The sequence below is a fragment of the Aotus nancymaae genome, unplaced genomic scaffold (assembly GCF_030222135.1).
Source record: "Aotus nancymaae isolate 86718 unplaced genomic scaffold, 86718_ANA_hifiasm-v0.15.2.pri h1tg000001l, whole genome shotgun sequence".
NCBI classification, from domain to species: Eukaryota; Metazoa; Chordata; class Mammalia; order Primates; family Aotidae; genus Aotus; species Aotus nancymaae.
This window is the reverse complement of record NW_026988412.1, coordinates 10,471,634-10,491,579: the sequence shown is the minus strand read 5'-3', so window position 1 is coordinate 10,491,579 and position 19,946 is coordinate 10,471,634. Positions and strand designations below refer to the sequence as shown.

The window sequence follows — 19,946 nt, the reverse complement described above, 5'->3', positions numbered from 1 at the left end:
CTTTGCCTTTCAAATATTTCACATTGAAGTTCTTATAATGCAGAATCTCCCTGAAACGTCTAATGGGTTTCATTCTTTCGTTGACTGTTCAATCATTCAGGTAAGTAACTTCCCATTTTTCATTTGTACTGGTAACAGCCATTTCCTAAACGTTTTAATGCTGCTGGTTTTGAATAATAGCCACTCCACGCATAGCAATCTCAACCTCCGTCTCCATTCAGGCAAATGCAACAGTCCATTTACAGATGTGCACAGAAGCTCTCTGCTTATCAGGGCTGCTGTTTTCACAAGACCCCAAGCCTTATAGATTCCACTATACCCTGCAAAACAGCACACTTGGTCTTTGTGTTGTAGGCATGTATGTCCAAGTTTTGTGATTATTCAAGAGAGTGGTTGTGGCATAAGAACTCTGAATTAAGCCTGAGTGATGCTGGCATATCAGAGGCAAGTGTGAGCACAGATTTTGACAGCCAAATAGCACCTCCTGTTCCATATCACATAAAGTTAAGTATGCACACTATATGAATAGCCACGTACATTATTTTATACTTCAGTTCGAGTAGATGGTAAATGGAAAAAAGAGATCCTCTGTTTTCCTCATTTCTATGCATGATGACAGATCTTGACAAAATCTTGGAGGGTTGCTAATTTAGTTTCAGGCAGAACCATGCAATTCCTATTGTCTCAGCATGACTAGACCACCTCTTCAGATTTCATAATGGGAAGATAACACAATATCTGCATTTATTCTTCTGGCAGACAGCTAGTGGTGTGGTTGCATTGTTTTCTCAATCAAGAAGTATCATTATTTCAGATAGACTAGTACATGGAAGAAGAAAAAATAGAAAGGAGAAAAATAAAGAAGTGTCATTGCTTTTGTCTTCATTGAGTTACGTCAGGATGATTTTCTTTGGTGGTATTATATCAGAGAAAGTAAGATAAAGTTTTATTTTCTCTCATTTAAGCATATAACATTATTATATGCCTAACAGAGTATATTTATCCCATAAAAGTTGCTGAAAATTCTTTTAAATTAATTTTACTGAGTAGTTGCATTATATTATGAAATAACCAATGTATTCCAGGGAAGAAAGTTTTAAGTAATACTTTTATATTAATCAACTGTCGTTGCACAGCAAAGAACCACAAAAAGTTTATTGGCATAAATCAATAACATTATTTTTCATCCACCCATCTGTCATCCAGCTGATGTGGCTCTGCTCCAGGCTTGGGGGTTGAGTTTAGGTTTAATCCACATCCTGGGGCTCAGCTTGAGAGTATTCTACCCAGTGGCTACCTAGGGCAGTGGTCTCTTGTAAGAGGTTATGAAGCTCGGGAAAGTGAAAACAAGAGCCGCTTTTTTTTTTTTTTTTTTTTTTTGAGACGGCGTCTCGCTCTGTCACCCAGGCTGGAGAGCAATGGTGCGATCTCGGCTCACTGCAACCTCAGCCTCCTGGGATCAAGCGATTCTCCTGCCTCAGCCTCCCGAGTAACTGAGATTACAGGCACCCACTACCACTCCTGGCTAATTTTTTTGTATTTTTAGTAGAGACGGGGGTTTCACCAGGCCAGGCTGGTCTCGAACTCGTGACCTCAAGTGATCTGCCGGCCTCAGCTTCTCAAAATGGTGGGATTGTAGGCATGAGCCACTGCACCCAGCCAACAAGAGCTGGTGCTTAAGACCTAAGCTCAGAAAAGGCTTAGTGTCACTGTTGCCTACATTCCGTTAGCCAAATCGAGTCCTACGACAAAATACAACATCAATGACACTAGGAAAAATACTTATACCATGATTACACCTTCACCTTAAAAGTGCAGTTAACTACAGGCTCTTATTTAAATCTAAGTTTTAAATTTGTACAATATGATTTAAAATAACAATCTTACTACAGTCAAATTTCAAACTAAAAATCACGAAGAATGGAACAAAAGTAACCAGTTTGGCAGGCTGTTTTTCAATTTATCCCATTGCACATTTTATTTCCTATTTTATCTTCTAAGAGTCAGAAACAAATTCCGATAATATAGAGAAAGTTCATTAGCAATTTTATTAGGAAATGCAACAAATTTTTAAATGCTATATTAAACCAAAAAATGCTCAAATTAATTTAAATTAGCAAGATCACACTATTTTAAATTTTCACAGACAAATATATTGAAATATAATGTCAAGGTTTACCCTAATGCTTATTATTATATGTATAAAGACTTAAAAATAATTGGTATTGAAATTTTTTTTTTTTGAGATGGAGTCTCACTCTGTCATCCAGGCCGGAGCGCAGTGGTGTGATCTAAGCTCACTGCAACCTTCGTCTCCCAGGTTCAAGCAATTCTCCTGCCTCAGCCTCCTGAGTAGCTGGGATTACAAGCGTGGGCCACCATACCCAGCTAGTTTTTGTATTTTTAGTAGAGACAGGGTTTTACCATGTTGGCTAGGCTTGTCTCGAACTCCTGACCTCAAGTGATCCACCTGCCTCAGCCTCCCAAAGTGCTGGGATTACAGGTGTGAGCCACCATGCCCAGCCTGAAATTAATTAAGAGCTGTTTCACATGACTATGCTTTTCAAGCTTTTTATAAACATGGCCTACACATTTGTATATAGACATACACAATCAATTTATTGATTGGTGTTAAAGATTGGATGGGGTGGGTGATGGTTATGTGAAAGAAACAAATGTTTGTTAACTACTTGCTACAAAGTGGTTTTATGATACATATTTTATCTAATGAGAACATGGAATCTCTAGGAACACTTGCCCAGAGACTTCCAGTTAACAAATAGTAAATGTATCGCATTTTGTTCTCTTAGGTAAAACCAGTAGCGAAGCTCATGCTCTTCTCGTGCCCCATACTGCTATTCTGGCTGACACAGCTGCAAGGTTAATTTTGTTCCTCTTTTTCTTCCTTAGCAACATTTTAAATTACAAAAGTTAAATTTTATCTGGGCATCTTCTCTTTTGAGATACACTGGGTGGGTATTTCTCTGCCACTCAGAGGATAAAAGATTATAATTTTCTTCAATCTTCTGATAATATCATACCTTTTTTTCATATTCTTTTGAGGATTGCAGATGGTTACTAAATAATTGTTACTGTATTATTATGTATTTTAGAAGTCATTATACTTTTATGACTTCTATGACTATTCCCATGACTACTTGTGATTGATTTCAACATACATTATATATAGTTTTAAATATACTCTCAGAATACCCATTGGTCATGATTTTGAACCATCGATGTGCACAGAACAAATGTAGAAATGTTGTGTAAACAAATACTATGATTTGGCTATTTCTCCCCTCCAAATCTCATATTGAAATGTGACTCCCAGTGTTGGTGGGAGGTGTCTGGGTCATGGGAGTAGATCCTTCATGAATAGTTTGGTCCCCTCCTCACGGTATTAGTTCATGTGAGAGCTAGTTGTTAAAAAGAGCCTAGCACCTCCTTCCTTCTCTCTTGCTCCCTAAGCCATGTGACATGCTGGCTTCCCCTCTGCCTTCCACTATGATTTTAAGCTTCCTGAAACTTCATCAGAAGCTGAGTAGATGTGCATGTGATATTTGTACAGCCAGCAGAATTGTGAGCCAAGTACGCCTATTTTCTTTAAAAAATTACCCAGTCTCAGGTATTCCTTTATAGCAATAAAAAATGAACTGACACAGAAAATTGTTACTGAGAAGTGGGGCATTGCTATAAAGATACTTGAAGATGTGAAAGTGGCCTTGAAACTGGTAATGGGCACAGACTGGAAGAGTTTGGAAAGCTTAGAAGACAGGAAGACGAGGGAAAGTTTGGAACTTCCTAGAGACTTGTGAAGTGCTTGTGACTAAATGCTGATAGAAATATGGACAGTAAAGGCCAGGCTGACTCAGATGGAAATGAGGAAGTTATTGGGCGCTAGTGTAGAGGTCACCCTTGTTATGTACTAGCAAAGAGCTTGGCTGCATCGCAATCGTGTCTGAGGCCTTTGTGGAAGGTGAAACTTAAGAGTGATGACTTAGGGTATTTGGAAGAAGAAATCTGTAAGCAGCAAAGCATTTAAGATGTGGCATGGCTGCTTCTGACAACGTATAAATAGATATGGCAACAAATAAATGACTTAAAGTTGGAACTTATAAATAAAAGAGAAGCAGAGCTTAAAAATTTGGAAAATTCACAACTTGGCCCTGTGGTTGAAAAGGAAAAAAGCATTCTCAGGAGAGGAATTCAAGCGGGCTGCAGAGCAACTACTTGCTAGAGAGATTTGCATGACTGAAAGGGAGCCAACTGCTAATATTCAAGACAATGAAAAAAGAGGCCTTAAAGGCATTTCAGAAATCTTCCAGGCTGCCCTGCCTATCACAGACCCAGAGACCTAGAAGGAAGGAATTGATTTGAGGGTCTGGCCCAGGGCTCCTCTGTCCTGTGCAACCTCAGGACACTATTCCCTGTATCCACACTAGCAGCACTCTAGCCTCAGGTATAAGGGCCCCAGGTACAGCTTGGGCTGCCACTTTGGAAAGCACAAGCCATAAGCCTTGGTGACTTCCATGTGTTGCTAAGTCTGCAGGCATGCAGAATGCAAGAGTGAAGGAGGCTTGGTAGCTTCCACGTAGATTTCAGAGGATGTATGGGAAAGCTTGGGTGCCCACGCAGTAGCCTGCTACAGGGGCAGAGCCCCTGCAGAGAGTCTCTACTAGGTCAGTGTCTAGGGGAAAATGTGAGATTGGAGATACCACATAGAGTCCCCACTGGGGCACTGCCAAATGGAGCTGTGGGAAGGGGTTGCCACCCTCCAGACAGGAGAATGATAGAGCCACCAGCAGCTTGCACCTTGAGCCTAGAAAAGCCACAGGCACTCCACTCCAACCTGTGACAGCAGTCACAGAGGCTGCACCTTACAAAGCCACAGGGGCAGGGCTGCCCAAGGCCTTGGGACCCCACTCCTCACACCAACGTGGCTGAAAATCCTGGAGTCAAGGATTATGCTGGAGCTGTAAGATTTAGCGCCTGCCCTGCTGGGTTTCAGAATTGTGTGGTGCCTGTTGCCTCATTCTTTTGGCTGATTCTTCCCTGGGATCAGGGATTGTTTACCCAGTGCCAGTTCTACCATTGTATCTTGGAAACAAATAACTTATTTTTGATTTTACAAGTTCATAGGTAGAAGGAACTTGCCGTGGGTCTCAGATGAAACTTTGCACTTTTGAGTTAATGCTGTGATGAGTTAAGACAACTACTGGGAAGGGGTGACTGTATTTTATAGTGTGAGAGGGGCGTGGAATTTGGGGGGTCAGGAGTAGAATGATATGGTCTGGATATTTGTCCTCTCCAAATCTCATGTTGAAATGTAATCCCTAATTTTGGAGGTGAGGTCTAGTGGGGAACGTTTGGCTCATAGAGGGCAGATCCCTCATAAATGGGTTAGTGTCCTTCCCGCAGTTGCAATTCATGCAAGAACTACTTGTTTTAAAAGAGCCTGGCGCCTCCTCCCCTCTCTTTTGCTCCCTCTCGCTATATGACGCATTGGCTCCCCGTTTGCCTTCTGTCATGATTGCAGTGTTCCTGTGGCCTCACCAGAAGCTGAGTAGATGGTGGTGCCATGCTTGTAAAGCTGCAGAACCACGAGCCAAGGAAACCTTTTCTTTAGAAGTTACCCAGTCTCAGGTATTCCTTTATGGCAACACAAAGTGGATTAACACGGAAAAGGAATGGGGACAATCTACCCACTTTTCACTAGGGTAAATTTGAACACCTGTTTTTGTTGTTGTTTTGTTTTTGGGAGAAAAAAACCTCAGTCTTATATTATTTATGAATAGCAAAAATTAGCGATAAGCAGGCAACCAACTTGAGGTTAAGCAATAAAATTTGTGAGACTGTTAGACCCAGGAATTCTGTTTCTGAAAAATGATGTTAGCAATGGGCTTTGGCTCTATTTCGAATCTTAAAGAGGATAAGGAATGTGAGCTCCCAGTAGACAATGGAATTGAACTACAACAATTGTGGAAGTTTTGTACAGTTGTTGATGGATTACCCACAGCTGACATGCTTTTACTTGGTCAGGAGATAAAAAGAATAGAAACATTTAGGCCATTCCTGTGTTGTAAAACCAAGTTGGATTCAAGAAGACATCTGATTCCACTAAATCAGCCAGGAGTTTTCAAAAAGCAGATGGCATTTTAAGCCGAAAGACAGCGCTTTGAAGGATCATGAGACATGCAGTTTATCTGAATACATGTTGCTCTCATCTGTGATTTCCTGGAGAACGGGAACTACGTCAGATTCATGCCTTCCTTCCCTAGCTCAGTGACTGAATAAATGTCTTGAGAAGAATATTTTGTAATGCTGTTTGAAACTTTATAAAAAGATTTGCCAAAGTATTTTATACTCAGTACTTTTTGCTTTTTGCCTATATGCATACCGAAGTACGATAAATTATTGCTGATTGTGTGGATTTTGCCGATTAAATTCGCATTGTATTTCTTTTAAACAAGTCTATGTTTTTAGACATTAAGATAAAAATGCTACCTTATGGAGAAACAATGAAACAGTGCTATAAATTAAAATTAGCACCTTAGAAAGAAAACTAAGTAGATTTCACGGTTTGTTGTTCTGAAGTAAATTCTGTGCTGCAAGTTTTGAATCCTAAAAGTCCTAATTTTTAGGCTCCGTAAAACGTGCCTGTGATTGGCCGCTTTGTAGTAGCATATTTTTGTATGAATTTGGCTTTCTCTCTTCTACTATTGCAATTCTCATTCCACCTAGTTGCTACCTAGCAGTTGCCTTTTCTTCTATTTTAAAAAATTTTAAGGGGAAAATGCATTTGTAACTCAGAAGAACATAATGTAAGAGTTCTCAAAAAGCATGATTTTAAAACAAGGACAATAAATGTTTTCCTCTTAAAAGTTACATTAAATTATTAACACAATAATATCTTTAAATGTCTACATACATGTAAAATGGTACGTAATAGGTCTTTTGAAGAATACTTACGTATATTGTTTCAGAGATGAAGTAAACTCAGTTTATCTACAATGATTCATTTATTAACAAATAGTTTTAGGTGTGACTGTTTTGATAGTTCATAGGAAGAAGACCTTCAATATCTTTCATAAAGCTTAGGATTGGCCTGGGTTTTTTAAAAAATAATTCATGTTGGAGTAATCTTTGTATGGTTAATCCATTTAAAGACAGACAGGATAATTCATTTTTCACTGAATGATCTAGATAGATGATGGCAAGAATAGAAATATTTCACCTTTGGGCGAACCAAATGAATAAAACTCATTGCAACAATTCTTATGGGCAGAAACAGTATTTTTCTGACTGTAGTCTAGCATATTGGGCTTTTTCCCAAGTGTGAGCTTATGGAGAAATGATTCCTTAAGGCAGAATATTGCTTAGGTTATTGTCCTATTATTTATTTCCTTTCCATCAATTACTTCCAGTCTAGCAGCTTTAAGCAAGATTCTTGTTTGAGGTTAGCCATCCTGCTATATAATCTGGAGTCTAAGAAAAGTATGTGTCATTTTACCTGGATGTCTTACTCAATATTAAACATTTATGTTTTAAGTTTGAATATCCCCCATTCCACATCTAAAAAAGAATAAATCAAATAGTAAACCTCACTGCCATAATTTGAATATGTCCCCCAAAGTTTATGTGTTGAAAACTTGATCCCCAAAGCAGTGGTGTTGGAAGATGGGGCCTAATGGAAGGTGTTTGGGACATGGAGGCACCATCCTCATGTATACATTAATGTCCTTATCTTAAAAGTAGGTTCGTTAGCATTAGAATCTGTTTATCTTTTCTTGCGTACTCTCTCTCTCTCTCTTGCCCTTTCTTTGCCCTTCTGCTATGGGTTGATAATAGCAGGAAGACCTCTACCAGATGCTAGCCCATTGATACTGGATTTCCCAGCCTCCAAAACTGTGAGAAATGAACTTTTAAAAATGATAAAGTACCCAGTCTCTGGTATTTTGTTATAGGAGCGAAAAATGGACGAAGATACCCATGAAAGAGAAGTGATAATAAAGACAAGCTTAAAGCTATCTATATTTGAAGACTCTTGAAAAACTATGAATATGTCTCCAATTACTATCAAAGATGTTAGTTATAACAGAATAGAGATTATGAAAGGTCCATACCTCAACCATTCTGACTACTAGAAACACATGCTCCTCAATCCTTGTGGCCTGCCAAATATGTTAATCGTTTAAAATAAGAAATTGCATCAATTTTCTATAAACCCAAAGACTAGCACAATTATTTCAGATGTGTAATCCTCCTAACACACACAGATACACACACACACATACACACACATACACACACACATACACACACACAGATATACATACACACACACAGATATACATACACACACACATACACATACACACACATACACACACATACATACACACACAGATATACATACACACACAGATATACATACACACACATACACATACACACACATACACACACATACACATACACACACATACACACACACATACATACACACACAGATATACATACACACACAGATATACATACACACAGATATACATACACACACACATACACATACACACACATACACACACACATACATACACACAGATATACATAACACACAGATATACATACACACACACAGATATACATACACAGATATACATACACACACAGACATACATACACACACACAGAGATACATACACACACACACAGATATACATACACACACACACAGACATACATACACACACACACAGAGATACATACACACACAGATATACATACACACACACAGACATACATACACACACACACAGACATACATACACACACACAGATATACATACACACACATACACACACACATACATACACACAGATATACATACACACACACAGATATACATACACAGATATACATACACACACAGACATACATACACACACACACAGAGATACATACACACACACAGATATACATACACACACACATACATACACACACACAGACATACATACACACACACAGAGATACATACACACACACACACACACATAAGTACCACATTTCTTTTCAGTAGCTTGACTATAACTTGGAAAAAATGCTTTAAAGAAGTCACTTCAGGATGGTGGATAAAAAGAAATAAACACAATTCTCCTTATATTTAATAAAAAGTAACATTCAATCTTATGTTTGAGTTTCATATACTGTCAAGTCCAGCTCTCTGGATTGTTCGTTTCATTCATCAGGACTGAAGCGAAGGTCTTAGCACCAGTTTTTCACATGAAAATGTTTGCAAAGGAAACAATATTTTAAAGAGTATTTAATTCACAGAAGTTGACTATAAAAAATAACTAAGAAGCTTATTTTCTTCCAAGACTTAGTGTTTCCCTTGTTAATGAGACATTTGCTATATAAACTTGTTTACTGCCTGGTTCAGTTTCATAGAAAAAAACTGGTGTACTTTTAGAATTTGATACAGAAAATATTACCGGAAAAAAATATAACAAATGGCATGTTTAAAGTTTATAGCCCACTGAAATACAATTTAGGTCTTTATTTTACCATAAAATGGCATTGAATCACCAAAATCCAATGTATTCCAGTGATTGAAGTTTATTTCCATAATGCATACTGTGAAGTTGTGAAATATATATTTGGTCTTCCTTCTGTGTCAAGCTAATGAGTTAGCTGGTGACTGGCAGCTCCTAGGTAGCTTAAGGATGGGGGCTGGTCACAGAAAAGGCCAAAGAAGGCACCATTAGAGGGTTGAGACTTTTCAGCCCCATCCTCAGCCTCTGGGTAGAGTACAGGGGCTGAAGGTTGAGTTGATCAGCAGTGGCTAATAATTTAATCAATCATGCCTGCCTAATGAAGCTTCTATAAAAACCTGAAACGACGGGGTTCAGGAAGCTTCCAGATAGCCGAACATGTGAAGATGCCTGGAGGGATCCCCCCCGAGAAGGGGCTTGGAAGATTTGCTCCTCCAATACCTATTCATCTCCTTATCTGTGTCTTTTGTAGTGTCCTATAAATTGCACCCAAGGAGGAGGTGTGGGAACCCTGATTTAGAGCTGGCGGTCAGAAGCACAGGTAACTTATATTTGAAGGCAGGGGTGCAGTCTTGTGGGACTGACCCCTGAGCCTGTGGTGTCTGACACTATATCTAGGTAGAAAGTATCAGAATTGACTTGGGGGACACACAGCTGGTATCCATTGCAGAATTGATTACTCGCTTGGCATGCAATGAATATACAATGCAATGGAACCCCCTCTTTCCCTCATATCTGACGTTAGAAACATTCTGTGTGGTGTGGCGAGTAGAGAATAGAAAACACACACTTCGGTTTTCACTCTATCTTTCTACGTATTTGCTGACAGCAGACATTCATATGGAATGTCAGGCACTGCAAGCGATACACACATCCATTAGACAGCATCTCTTCCCTTAAGAATCTTATCAACTTACAGAAGAAAAGAGATATAAATACATGGAAAGGTAAATGGCAACAGAGTATTTAAATAAGTAAGTAGAATTTGAATTTGTCTTTGATAATGGTGATGCGGTGAAAGGAGTTCTTGAAAGTTTGGAACAAAAATCACATTAACTTATGAGTGGACAGAGGATGTGTGCATAACGCTAAAGCGAGTACAGTAAAACATGTTAAGTGTAGATTCTAGGTGGGGTTATTGTAAAATTATTTCAGCTTTTCTGTATGTTGGAGATTTTCATTAAATAATGATGAAAAAAGACAAGAGCATGTAAGAGGAGAGAAGTAAACCACTCTGATGGACATTTATGTTGATGTGATGGAAAATAAAGTATGAAAGGTAAGCTATCGGAATAATTGCATTTTATTAGCTCTCTCCTTCATTTGATCAGACTGAAGGTATTTAATGTTAGAGAATAAATTACATTGTGTATCTATCAGTGAATAACAGAATTTCCAACTCAAATTCACTTATATATAAGGAAGGTTATTATAGTGCATAACAGGAAAACCAAAATTAGGACATACTTCAGGGCTGTTTAAATCAGTTTCTTGCAAATTCTCTGAGGGGTGTAAGTACCTTCTCTGCTGTCTGTAGCATCATCTTCAACATGAGGCTAGTTTCTATCCACTCAAAAGATGAATGACAGCAGTGTTCTCTCTTTCCATTGCGAAAAATGACCACCTTCATTTTCCCAGTTCCCTTAAGTAAACTCCTCCTTGTGCCTTTTGTCCTAAACTGACTTAAATCTGCCCAGTTCTGAGTCCAGCTCTGGTAAGAGGATGAGAAATACAGGCTTATGATTGGCTTAGACTCATGATGGCAGAGGACACCAACACAGTGACCACTGCAGGGTACAGAAGTGACAGAGACACTCTTCACGAGCGCAGAAGGATAAAGGGTGGGGGGAAGTTATGAAAGAGGATTATCTTTATGACAGTAACTTTTTTCAATGATTATAAAGGCAATATGTGTTAACTATGAAAACTATAAAACATAAGCAGTTATAATCTTGATAATCAAGGTTAATAGATTGACATTTCCTTCAAACATTTATTATGTGTGTCTGTGTGTATGCATATATATGTTATGTATTTGTTATGATACTGATTATACAATTTTGTGTTCCTCTTGGTTTTCTTACCGTTATATCATCAACATTTTTAATGTCCTTATAATGTATTTACAAATTTTGTTGTAATAGCTGCCTATCTTTCCATTACGTGAAAGTACCTCATTTGGGTAAATAGTCTTATATGACAAAATATTTAAAATGGATCAATTTTTGCTTTGTTAGTAATACTGGGATAAATATCTTTATAATAAATCATTGTCTGAATCTCTGATTATTTCTTTAGAAAAGATTTTCAATTAGTATATCATTAAGCCAAACCATATGAATAGTTTTAACCTCAATACATATTGTTAAATTAAGCTTGTCACATTATATACTTATAATTGTGTGATGATTCCATGCTTTCTAAGTATTACTGTTATTATTATTACTGTTATTTAGGCAGGAACAATATGCTTTCTCACTTTTCAGCTCCAGGGAGCTCTCTAAGAGATGTAGCTACAAATATATTTTCCATCACTTTTGTTCTTCATTACCATCTTGCTGTATTTCTGCCTTCTTCTACAGCATTCTTATGTTTAAAAAGTAGAGGTGGGGGCATCTCTCTGTTATTTCTTCTTTTATTTCTTTCTAAATCTACTTCTTGTTATTTCTTTTCTTTTCTTTTCTTTTTTTTTCCCTCAAAGGACCACTTTAATTCCGGCCTAATAGAGCCAGGTGCAATGTCTGGGGACAGACTCTGGGTACAATGCTGTGTGGCGACCACTCACTCACACACGGCTCCAAGGAGGCCCCCAAGGGGGACTTACCTTCAGGGGGCTGAGCCAAGGGGGAAAGGGGTAGCCCCAGAATAGGGGAAGGGGCAGGCACGGGGGCGGGGGAAGGTGCTACTTCTCGGCAAAGGAGATCTTCATGGCGTTGTTCTGGGTGATCTTAAAGCCCTGCAGGGCATCGCGAGCTGCCCCTGCCTGTACCTCATTGTCGAACTCCACGAAGGCGACGTCATGCCTCCCGGGGACCAGACGACCTCCTTGAAGCCAGGGAATTGATTGAAAAGCATGGACAGCATGAGCTCGTTGGTCTCCTCTGGCAGGTTGGTGAGGAACAAGATGTGATTCGGTGGATTCTCGCAAAGAGGCTGCGCAGGGGGCATCTGTCCCGGCATGAGCTGCTGTGAGGGCATGGCCCCTGGTGGGATCTGGCCAGGTGCAAGGCCTGGTGGGGGGATCATGCCAGGGGGCGGCATGTAGGGCGACTGGCCCGGCCTGTGGTGCATGATGCGCGTTCCTGAGTCATTGGGGGCATGCCCGGGACAGGCCCCTGCACGGCTCCCACCACGGGAGCAGCTGCCCCGCCCTGCACAGCCTTCTTGGCGGCTGGGGTCTCCTGGCTCTTGGGCTTTCCCTTCTCCCGCTTGCGATCCCGCTCCACAAAGGTACCTTTCATCTTGGCAATGATATCTGAGTCGGTCTTGGCATACTGGATACGCATGGGCTTGTCATAGAAGGGGAAACCCTGCATGGAGCGCAGGGCTTTCATGGCACTGCTGACTTCCTTGAAGATGACAAAGGCCTGGCCCCTCATCTTCAGGCTCCGTGATACCAGGATACCCAGGATCTGGCCAAACTGGGAGAAGATGGCGTACAGGGATTTCTTTAGTTCATCCTTCTTGATCTTCTGGTTGAGGTTGTTGATATAAATAGTGTGGTTAGGGCGGGTCTCGGGAACTGCCATGGAGTGAAGGCTTAAAGGAGGAAAAACGTGACTTTAGCCTTGGTTTTCTCCAATTCCTTTGTCCCAACGTTGGCTTAACGGGCTGCTCGAGGATCTTCCTTCCGAGAGGAGGTCTGGCAAGGTGGGAGTGGGAAGGACGGAGGCACAGCGTTATTTCTTGATCTAATATCCACACAGGTTTAGGATATAAGCATTTAAACCTTCATACATAGAATTCCACATAGCAATGAATGAAGAAATAAACGAGTGAATGAATGAATGAATGCGATGAATGGGAAAGCAGTATCTGGTAGTTCAGAATAAAATTTGCCTTATTAAGTCCATAAAATTTGCAAATTACTTCATAAAAGTGTTTTATAGGTTTTGGCATTTAACGATGTTTACAGTGTTTTAGAAGAGACAAAAGATTTCAGTCTTGTGGCAGTTAGCCAGAACAGGGAGCAAATGTGCTTGCAATTGTGCTATTAAGTTATTAAGGGCGGTAGGAAATTTACACAAAACAGACCCTGAATTGTTTTAAATTCTGTTTGGTTGAAAAGGTTAACAAAGGACAAATTATATTCTTTAACTCCCCTTTTTTTTTTAAAAAATTCACCTTTGTTTTCCACTTGGACACATTATTTTTTTGTTAAGTAAAGAAGAGTTACGTCTTTTCTTTATGAGTTAATAATGTAAGCTGAATGTCCACAGGCAAAAGGTCTTATGATTCAAGTTCTTGACGTTAGGGGGCAAAAATCAGTATATCCAAGTATGAACGAGTTGGGAAAAAAAAAGTTTTATTTCTAGAACCATATTTTTAGTTCCAGGATGTAATACTCTAGGAGATAATACATGTGAAAGCATCTTGAAAGTGTAAAGCTCTATCTAAATGTAAAGGATTAGTATTGATCGTATGGTAAATCATTTTTCTGAAGGTTGGTATAGGCCATTTATATTTTTAAAGTAGATGAATAGAAGAAAAATATGTTTTACTCCAAGAATGGCTGATTTCTTCCTCTAGAGAAGTTGAAGCACTTTTCCTGGTTTGATCTGATTAATCCTTATGCTGTCCTGGTGAGGAAGATTGGAGGCTCACGTTGCATTTTTATGGATCTTGCCTACATTAAGTTTCAGATATATCGATGCCATTTCTTACCAGTGCAGCTGAGTCGTCTGTCTTTTAATTGTTTCTTTTATCACTGAATTTCAGATGGACACACTAGAGAGACCACAGCAGGGAGCCCATTGCAGCAGCAGCTCTTGTTACAGCATTTGGAAGTGCTGATGCGGCTTCTGGAGACTTTTCCTGATGCTCTGAGCTGGGCGGGGGAAGGGAGAGGCATTCTCAGAAAGCTCGTAGGACTCAATGAGGGGAAAGGGCCTCTGGAAAAGTAGCTACCCAAGCCCTCCCTCTCCAGCTTTCACTGAGCGTTTATATGCCTTGGTTTTATTTGAGAAAACTAATTATGAACATTCCAGCATTCTTCATAAAAAGTGAACTTGGGGAGTTTATCGGGTCCTGGGGAGTTGTAAGAAAAGGATCAATCCATGAGGTGGAGCAGAAAACAGTCAGGGGACTTGGAGTCTGCCAGCTGGAAGGAAAAGTTATAAGCGGCCAAAGGGCCCTGGAAAATAATAGAAACTATATTGAAGTTCCCAAGCTGTATTTTGAGTTTTCGCTCCTTGGGATATCCATAGTCCTCTACTTCAGTTTCCAAGTACCCTTTCTCCTAAGAACTCAAGGGGCTACCCATTTTTTCTCACGGTGTCCATACAAAGAAGGGGGATGAAAGGGCAGGTATTGTTATTTCAACGTCAGGCACACACAGACTCAGGCATAGGAAGGTAAACTGCTCGGGATGACAAATGTGGTGTTAGGTGATATAGGCTCCCGTTTTCCTGTTTGCTCTACAAAACTTCTTATTTGATCAAGTGATATTTGGGAGAGATATAAAAAATCTTCTTTCTAAAAATGTCAGCATCTTCCAGATCATGTGTATTCTCCCTTAACTGTTTTAGGAGTTATCAGGGCCTATTGGGAATGACTGAAGTCTCTTGGTCACTAGTTATACCTCCTTTCAACCATCTCTTCCTTCACTTTCTTTTCTCTTTTTTCTTTTTGGCAATCCGCGCCTCTGGGGTTCAAGTGATTCTCATGCCTCAGCCTCCTGAGAAGCTGGGACTACAGGCCCCGCCACCGTGCCCAGCTAATTTTTGTATTTTTAGTAGAGACGGGGTTTTGTCACATTGATCAGGCTAGTCACGAACTCCTGAGCTCGGGTGATCCACCTGCCTCAGCCTTCCAAAGTGCTGGGATTACAGGCATGAGCCACCCTGCCTGGCCTCTTCCTTCACTTTCTTACAATGAGTGAGGCCTGGCTGTCCCTGAAGTATTTCCTTTCCCTGCAGCTTTCTCATCCAGGTCTGTTCATTTCTCCCAAACACCATGTACCACAGGTCCTAGAAGAGAGAACGATGACCTCCTTGTTCATAAAAATCACTTGCAGACCATTCTTCCCTCTCTTCTAAAAAGAAAAAAAAATCAACTTCTTTGAAACATATGTTTACTTATATGTCCTCAGATTATCCCATCTAGAGTTAATGCTTTACTCCTGGTTACGTCCTCTCAGTTACAGGAGATTTTAGGCTTTTCTTCCCAGTGACTACTTTCTTAATTCTTGGTGGCTTCAACGAAGAATGGAAGGTTCTCGGCTGGTCCATCCATCACCTAAGCTCCCCAGTTCCTTGACTTTCTCTCCTTTGCTTCTCTTAGGCTCTACCCATCCTCAGTCACTCCCTGCACGGTCGTACTCCTTTTGATCTTGCCATTGCAATAACGGCACCAGCTCCGTAATGTTAGTGTTGAGCATCCCGCTCTTTGACTCTGATAAAAGAAATAATTAAAAGACAGACGACTCAGCTGCACTGGTAAGAAATCGCATCTATATATCTGAAACTTAATGTAGGCAAGATCCATAAAAATGCAACGTGAGCCTCCAATCTTCCTCACCAGGACAGCATAAGGATATTTGTCTTTGCATCTCATTTCCTGAATCCAAGAACACATTAATCCCATGCAGATCTCCACACCATTCATCTTCCCCTTAAGTCACACCTCCCTGGCATTGAGTTCATAAGCCACTGTGACAATCTCTCCAGATCACACACCCTCAACTCCCTTGACCCCTTCAAAGTCACCTAGAAAAAACTCCCCACCAGTTAAGTCTTCCTTTCTGCCTGCTCTCCACTCATTTCCAGGCAGCTGAACATGGCTGGGGAAAAGCTCACAACCACACTGTGGTCTCAAGTGGGTCCTCAGCCTCCTAGAAAGTCTCTTCACATTCCCCCAGTTGAGCCAGTCCCTCATCACTAAGAAAACCACTTTCTCAGTCATCAACATCATTAACATCAACTCCAGTCTACTTGTTTTCAAGTTTCCTCTGAGAAAACAGAAACTATCACAAGAGAACTTTGTCTTCAAACTACTAAATCTACCAACCTGCCTGCTTCTTTATCATACACACTTTCCCTGGATCCCTGGCCCTCTCTCACTTGATGTTTGCTTCTGCCTTAGCCACATTTTTTCTTTTCTCTTGAATCTAATACCTTCCATCTTCAAAACGGAACAGCCAAAAAAAAAAAAAGAAAAAATCCTCTCTCCTATGTCCTCTCTTCAGCTACTGTTCCAGGCTTTTAGAGCAGAACTCCTCAAAAGACATGTCTTTGTTATTTCTCCACTTCCTCACAACCATTCTCTCTCAAACTCATAAGTCTACGGCAAAACACGTTTGTTAAAGTCAGTGTTAAAGTCAGCGATGAGTTCCATCTTACCAAATACACTGGTCAGTTTCCTGATCGGTTTATGCATCTTAGTATGCACTGCAGCAGCGTTTCACCTAATGGTCACATCTTCCTTTCCGAAACACCTGTTCCCTTGCCCTTGGGCATCCTTCACTCTTATTTTCTCTTATTTTATTAGCTCCTTCCTCCTACTCTCCTATGCTGGTTCCGTTTGAACATTGGTCTGTCCCACTTTAAATATGGTTTATGTGCTGTGGAATCCAGCTCTTACCTTTTCCCTGTGTTCCAGACTGATTCATGCACTAGTCTGTTTAGTGTTTCTGCTTGGAAATCTAATAGGCATCATAAGCATAACATGTCCAAAAAGACCATGAGTGCCACCCAAAGCTCACCATTCCTCAGTCTCTTCTTAAAAATCAAAATTCCCATTAACTTAGTTGCTCAGGGCCTAAAACCTTAGCTTTATGCTTGACTTCTCTCCCTCTATCTCTGCCTATCTCTTTTTCTCTCCTGCTCTTTCTCTCTCTTGCTGTCCCGTTCTCCACATCTACTCCATCAGTAAATTTTGCAGACGCTACCTTCAAATACAGCACTTTAAAATTGTTTATTGTTTATCTACTCCACTAGAATGTAAGCTCCCAGAGGCCAGGAGCTTTTAGTATTATTTGCTACTGTTTCTCCAAGCATTTAGAATGAGAGTTGGCAGACTATGACCCATGAGCCAAATCCAGGCTTTCACTGAATGGGTTTTTACATATTTACATGGTTAAAACATTTTTTAAAAATAAAGTTTTGTAATAAGTGAAAATTAAATGAAATTCGAATTCCAGTATCCGGAAATAAAGTTTTATTGGAACACAGCCACGCTCATTTGTTTACATGTTGTCTATAGCTATTTTGTCATTACACCAACTGAGTTCCGTAGTTCTGACAGAGATTTTTATGGGCTGCAAAGCTGAAAATATTCACAATCTGGCACTTTATAGAAAAAAGCTTGGCAATTTCTACCCCGGATTAACATTCTCTCATAGAAGCTGAAGGCTACATTTATTTTTTTCTGCTAGTTCCAATAACGATTTCAGAATTGAGTTTTGCATCCCTGAACCACATGGCTGTTCTTGGACCAACCCCTAATGAAGGGTGAGACCACAGTTAATTGTATTAACTTGGGCTTATGCCCATCTCTGAACCTGGGGAATGGAGAAGGATTAACTCTCTATATATCATATGGACTTAATATGGAAGGGAGGCAGTTTCCCAAGGAGAGTTGAGATATAACCAAGAGGGGTGAGTAGAAACTCCGATAGGAAAAAGAAAACACTTGTTTTCTACATGGACCTTCTTGCTCCCTTAAAAATGGCATATTCCAAAACCCTTAATCCTACCAGGGATTAAATTTTTTTGTTGATAATTCATACACAGTTTACTGGAATGTAATACCTGATATCTTAAACCATCTGTATCTTGGATAGGATCTTTGTTTTCTAAAATCCCTGGACTCCAAACATATGTAACTATTACTTTTGAAGCTAATTATGCTGGAATGGGGCGTAGTCCAGAAGGTATGGAACTGGATGTCATGCCTGGGAGGTGTGGACCGATTTATAGATGTCCTAGGCAGGAGCCAGGCACATTTACACTCAGCCTTCTTGGCAACGACAGAATGAGATCTCTGCATGTCGTACTTCATTCCAGCTCTCTTTTCTCATTGTGAGAATTAAGGACCACCCAGCTAGAGTGGGAGGTTATCTGCTATAAACCTTTACTTATAAGTGAGGCCTTTTAAGGCTTTACTTTATCAGACAAACTAATTCAAGGTATCAGAATTCATGGAGAAAAGGAGAGGACAGATTTCTGCATAAACCATGTGTCTGTATCTCCCCCTCAACAAAGGAAGGCCATCGGAGATCATTAAAAAACAAACAAAAACTTTATATGGTCAGGCTGTATTTTAGCAAGCTTATTGGCGGCAGTTTGGAGGCTCTTACAGAGGGAAAAGAACGTAGAATGGAATGTGGCCATTGGTAATTCTCCTAACTCAACAACTTGTTAGTCTCCTGTTCTTGAAGTCATAGAGAAATCCTTGACTCAGTGAAATGTTTCTTAATCACAATGTCATATTCCATGAGTTTTTTTTTTTCTGGAGTTAAGCTGAAGATAGAAGTGTTTTGTAAATCATAGAAACATATCTGCAGCATGGAAATTGTTATTTCTATATTGATCATTTTAATTCAAGAAATTAGTTTTGGAATTAGACTTCAATAGTCTTTTGATTCACCCTTTTGAAATTAATGAAGATTTAAAAGTTTGAGTTCCTCTTTGCTAGCCTTTTCCCCTTTGAGTAGCAATGCTTTGTTCATAATTCTGACATTTCTTTTCGGTTCATATGCTCTCACTGAGAATTCCCTTTGATAAGGTGGATTTTCTACAATAGAAACAACTTTTTTGTGCAACTAAAAAAAGCTAAATGCCAAAGGGCAAAAAATAAGTTTTTGTGGTTTTAAGATTGTGAATTGTAGATGTAAAATTATGTTATTTCTGATGCCACATCCAGTTATGGTATAATCCTGAAGTTCTATTCACCCTGAGATCTCATATTATATGCCTTTTCTGGGGTGAAGTGGAGCTCACACAGAATCCCCAGTGTAAGGGCTGTGATGTTATTTTAAATGTTTCATTTAATATAAAACTATCATTTAACAATGGCCTCTAGTTCTACCAGTGGACTGCCTTGTGGCTTTCTGACAAAGGTCACGACCAGTGGTCCCTCTCTACACCTAATCATGATGACCTTTTGAGAATAATGACTTCTGCTTCATATCTGCCTTCCCCGCTTTGGGGATGTCTGGGGTTGACCAC

At 39.8% G+C, this 19,946-nt stretch overlaps 1 protein-coding gene and 1 pseudogene across 2 annotated transcripts in view; one reads left to right on the top strand and one right to left on the bottom strand.

Annotated features, from left to right (window-relative positions):
- Nucleotides 1–19,946, top strand: part of MACROD2 (mono-ADP ribosylhydrolase 2) — a 2,078,532-nt gene that overhangs the window by 1,096,776 nt on the left and 961,810 nt on the right. The window lies entirely within an intron of this gene.
- Nucleotides 12,437–13,313, bottom strand: LOC105732708 (U1 small nuclear ribonucleoprotein A-like; annotated as a pseudogene).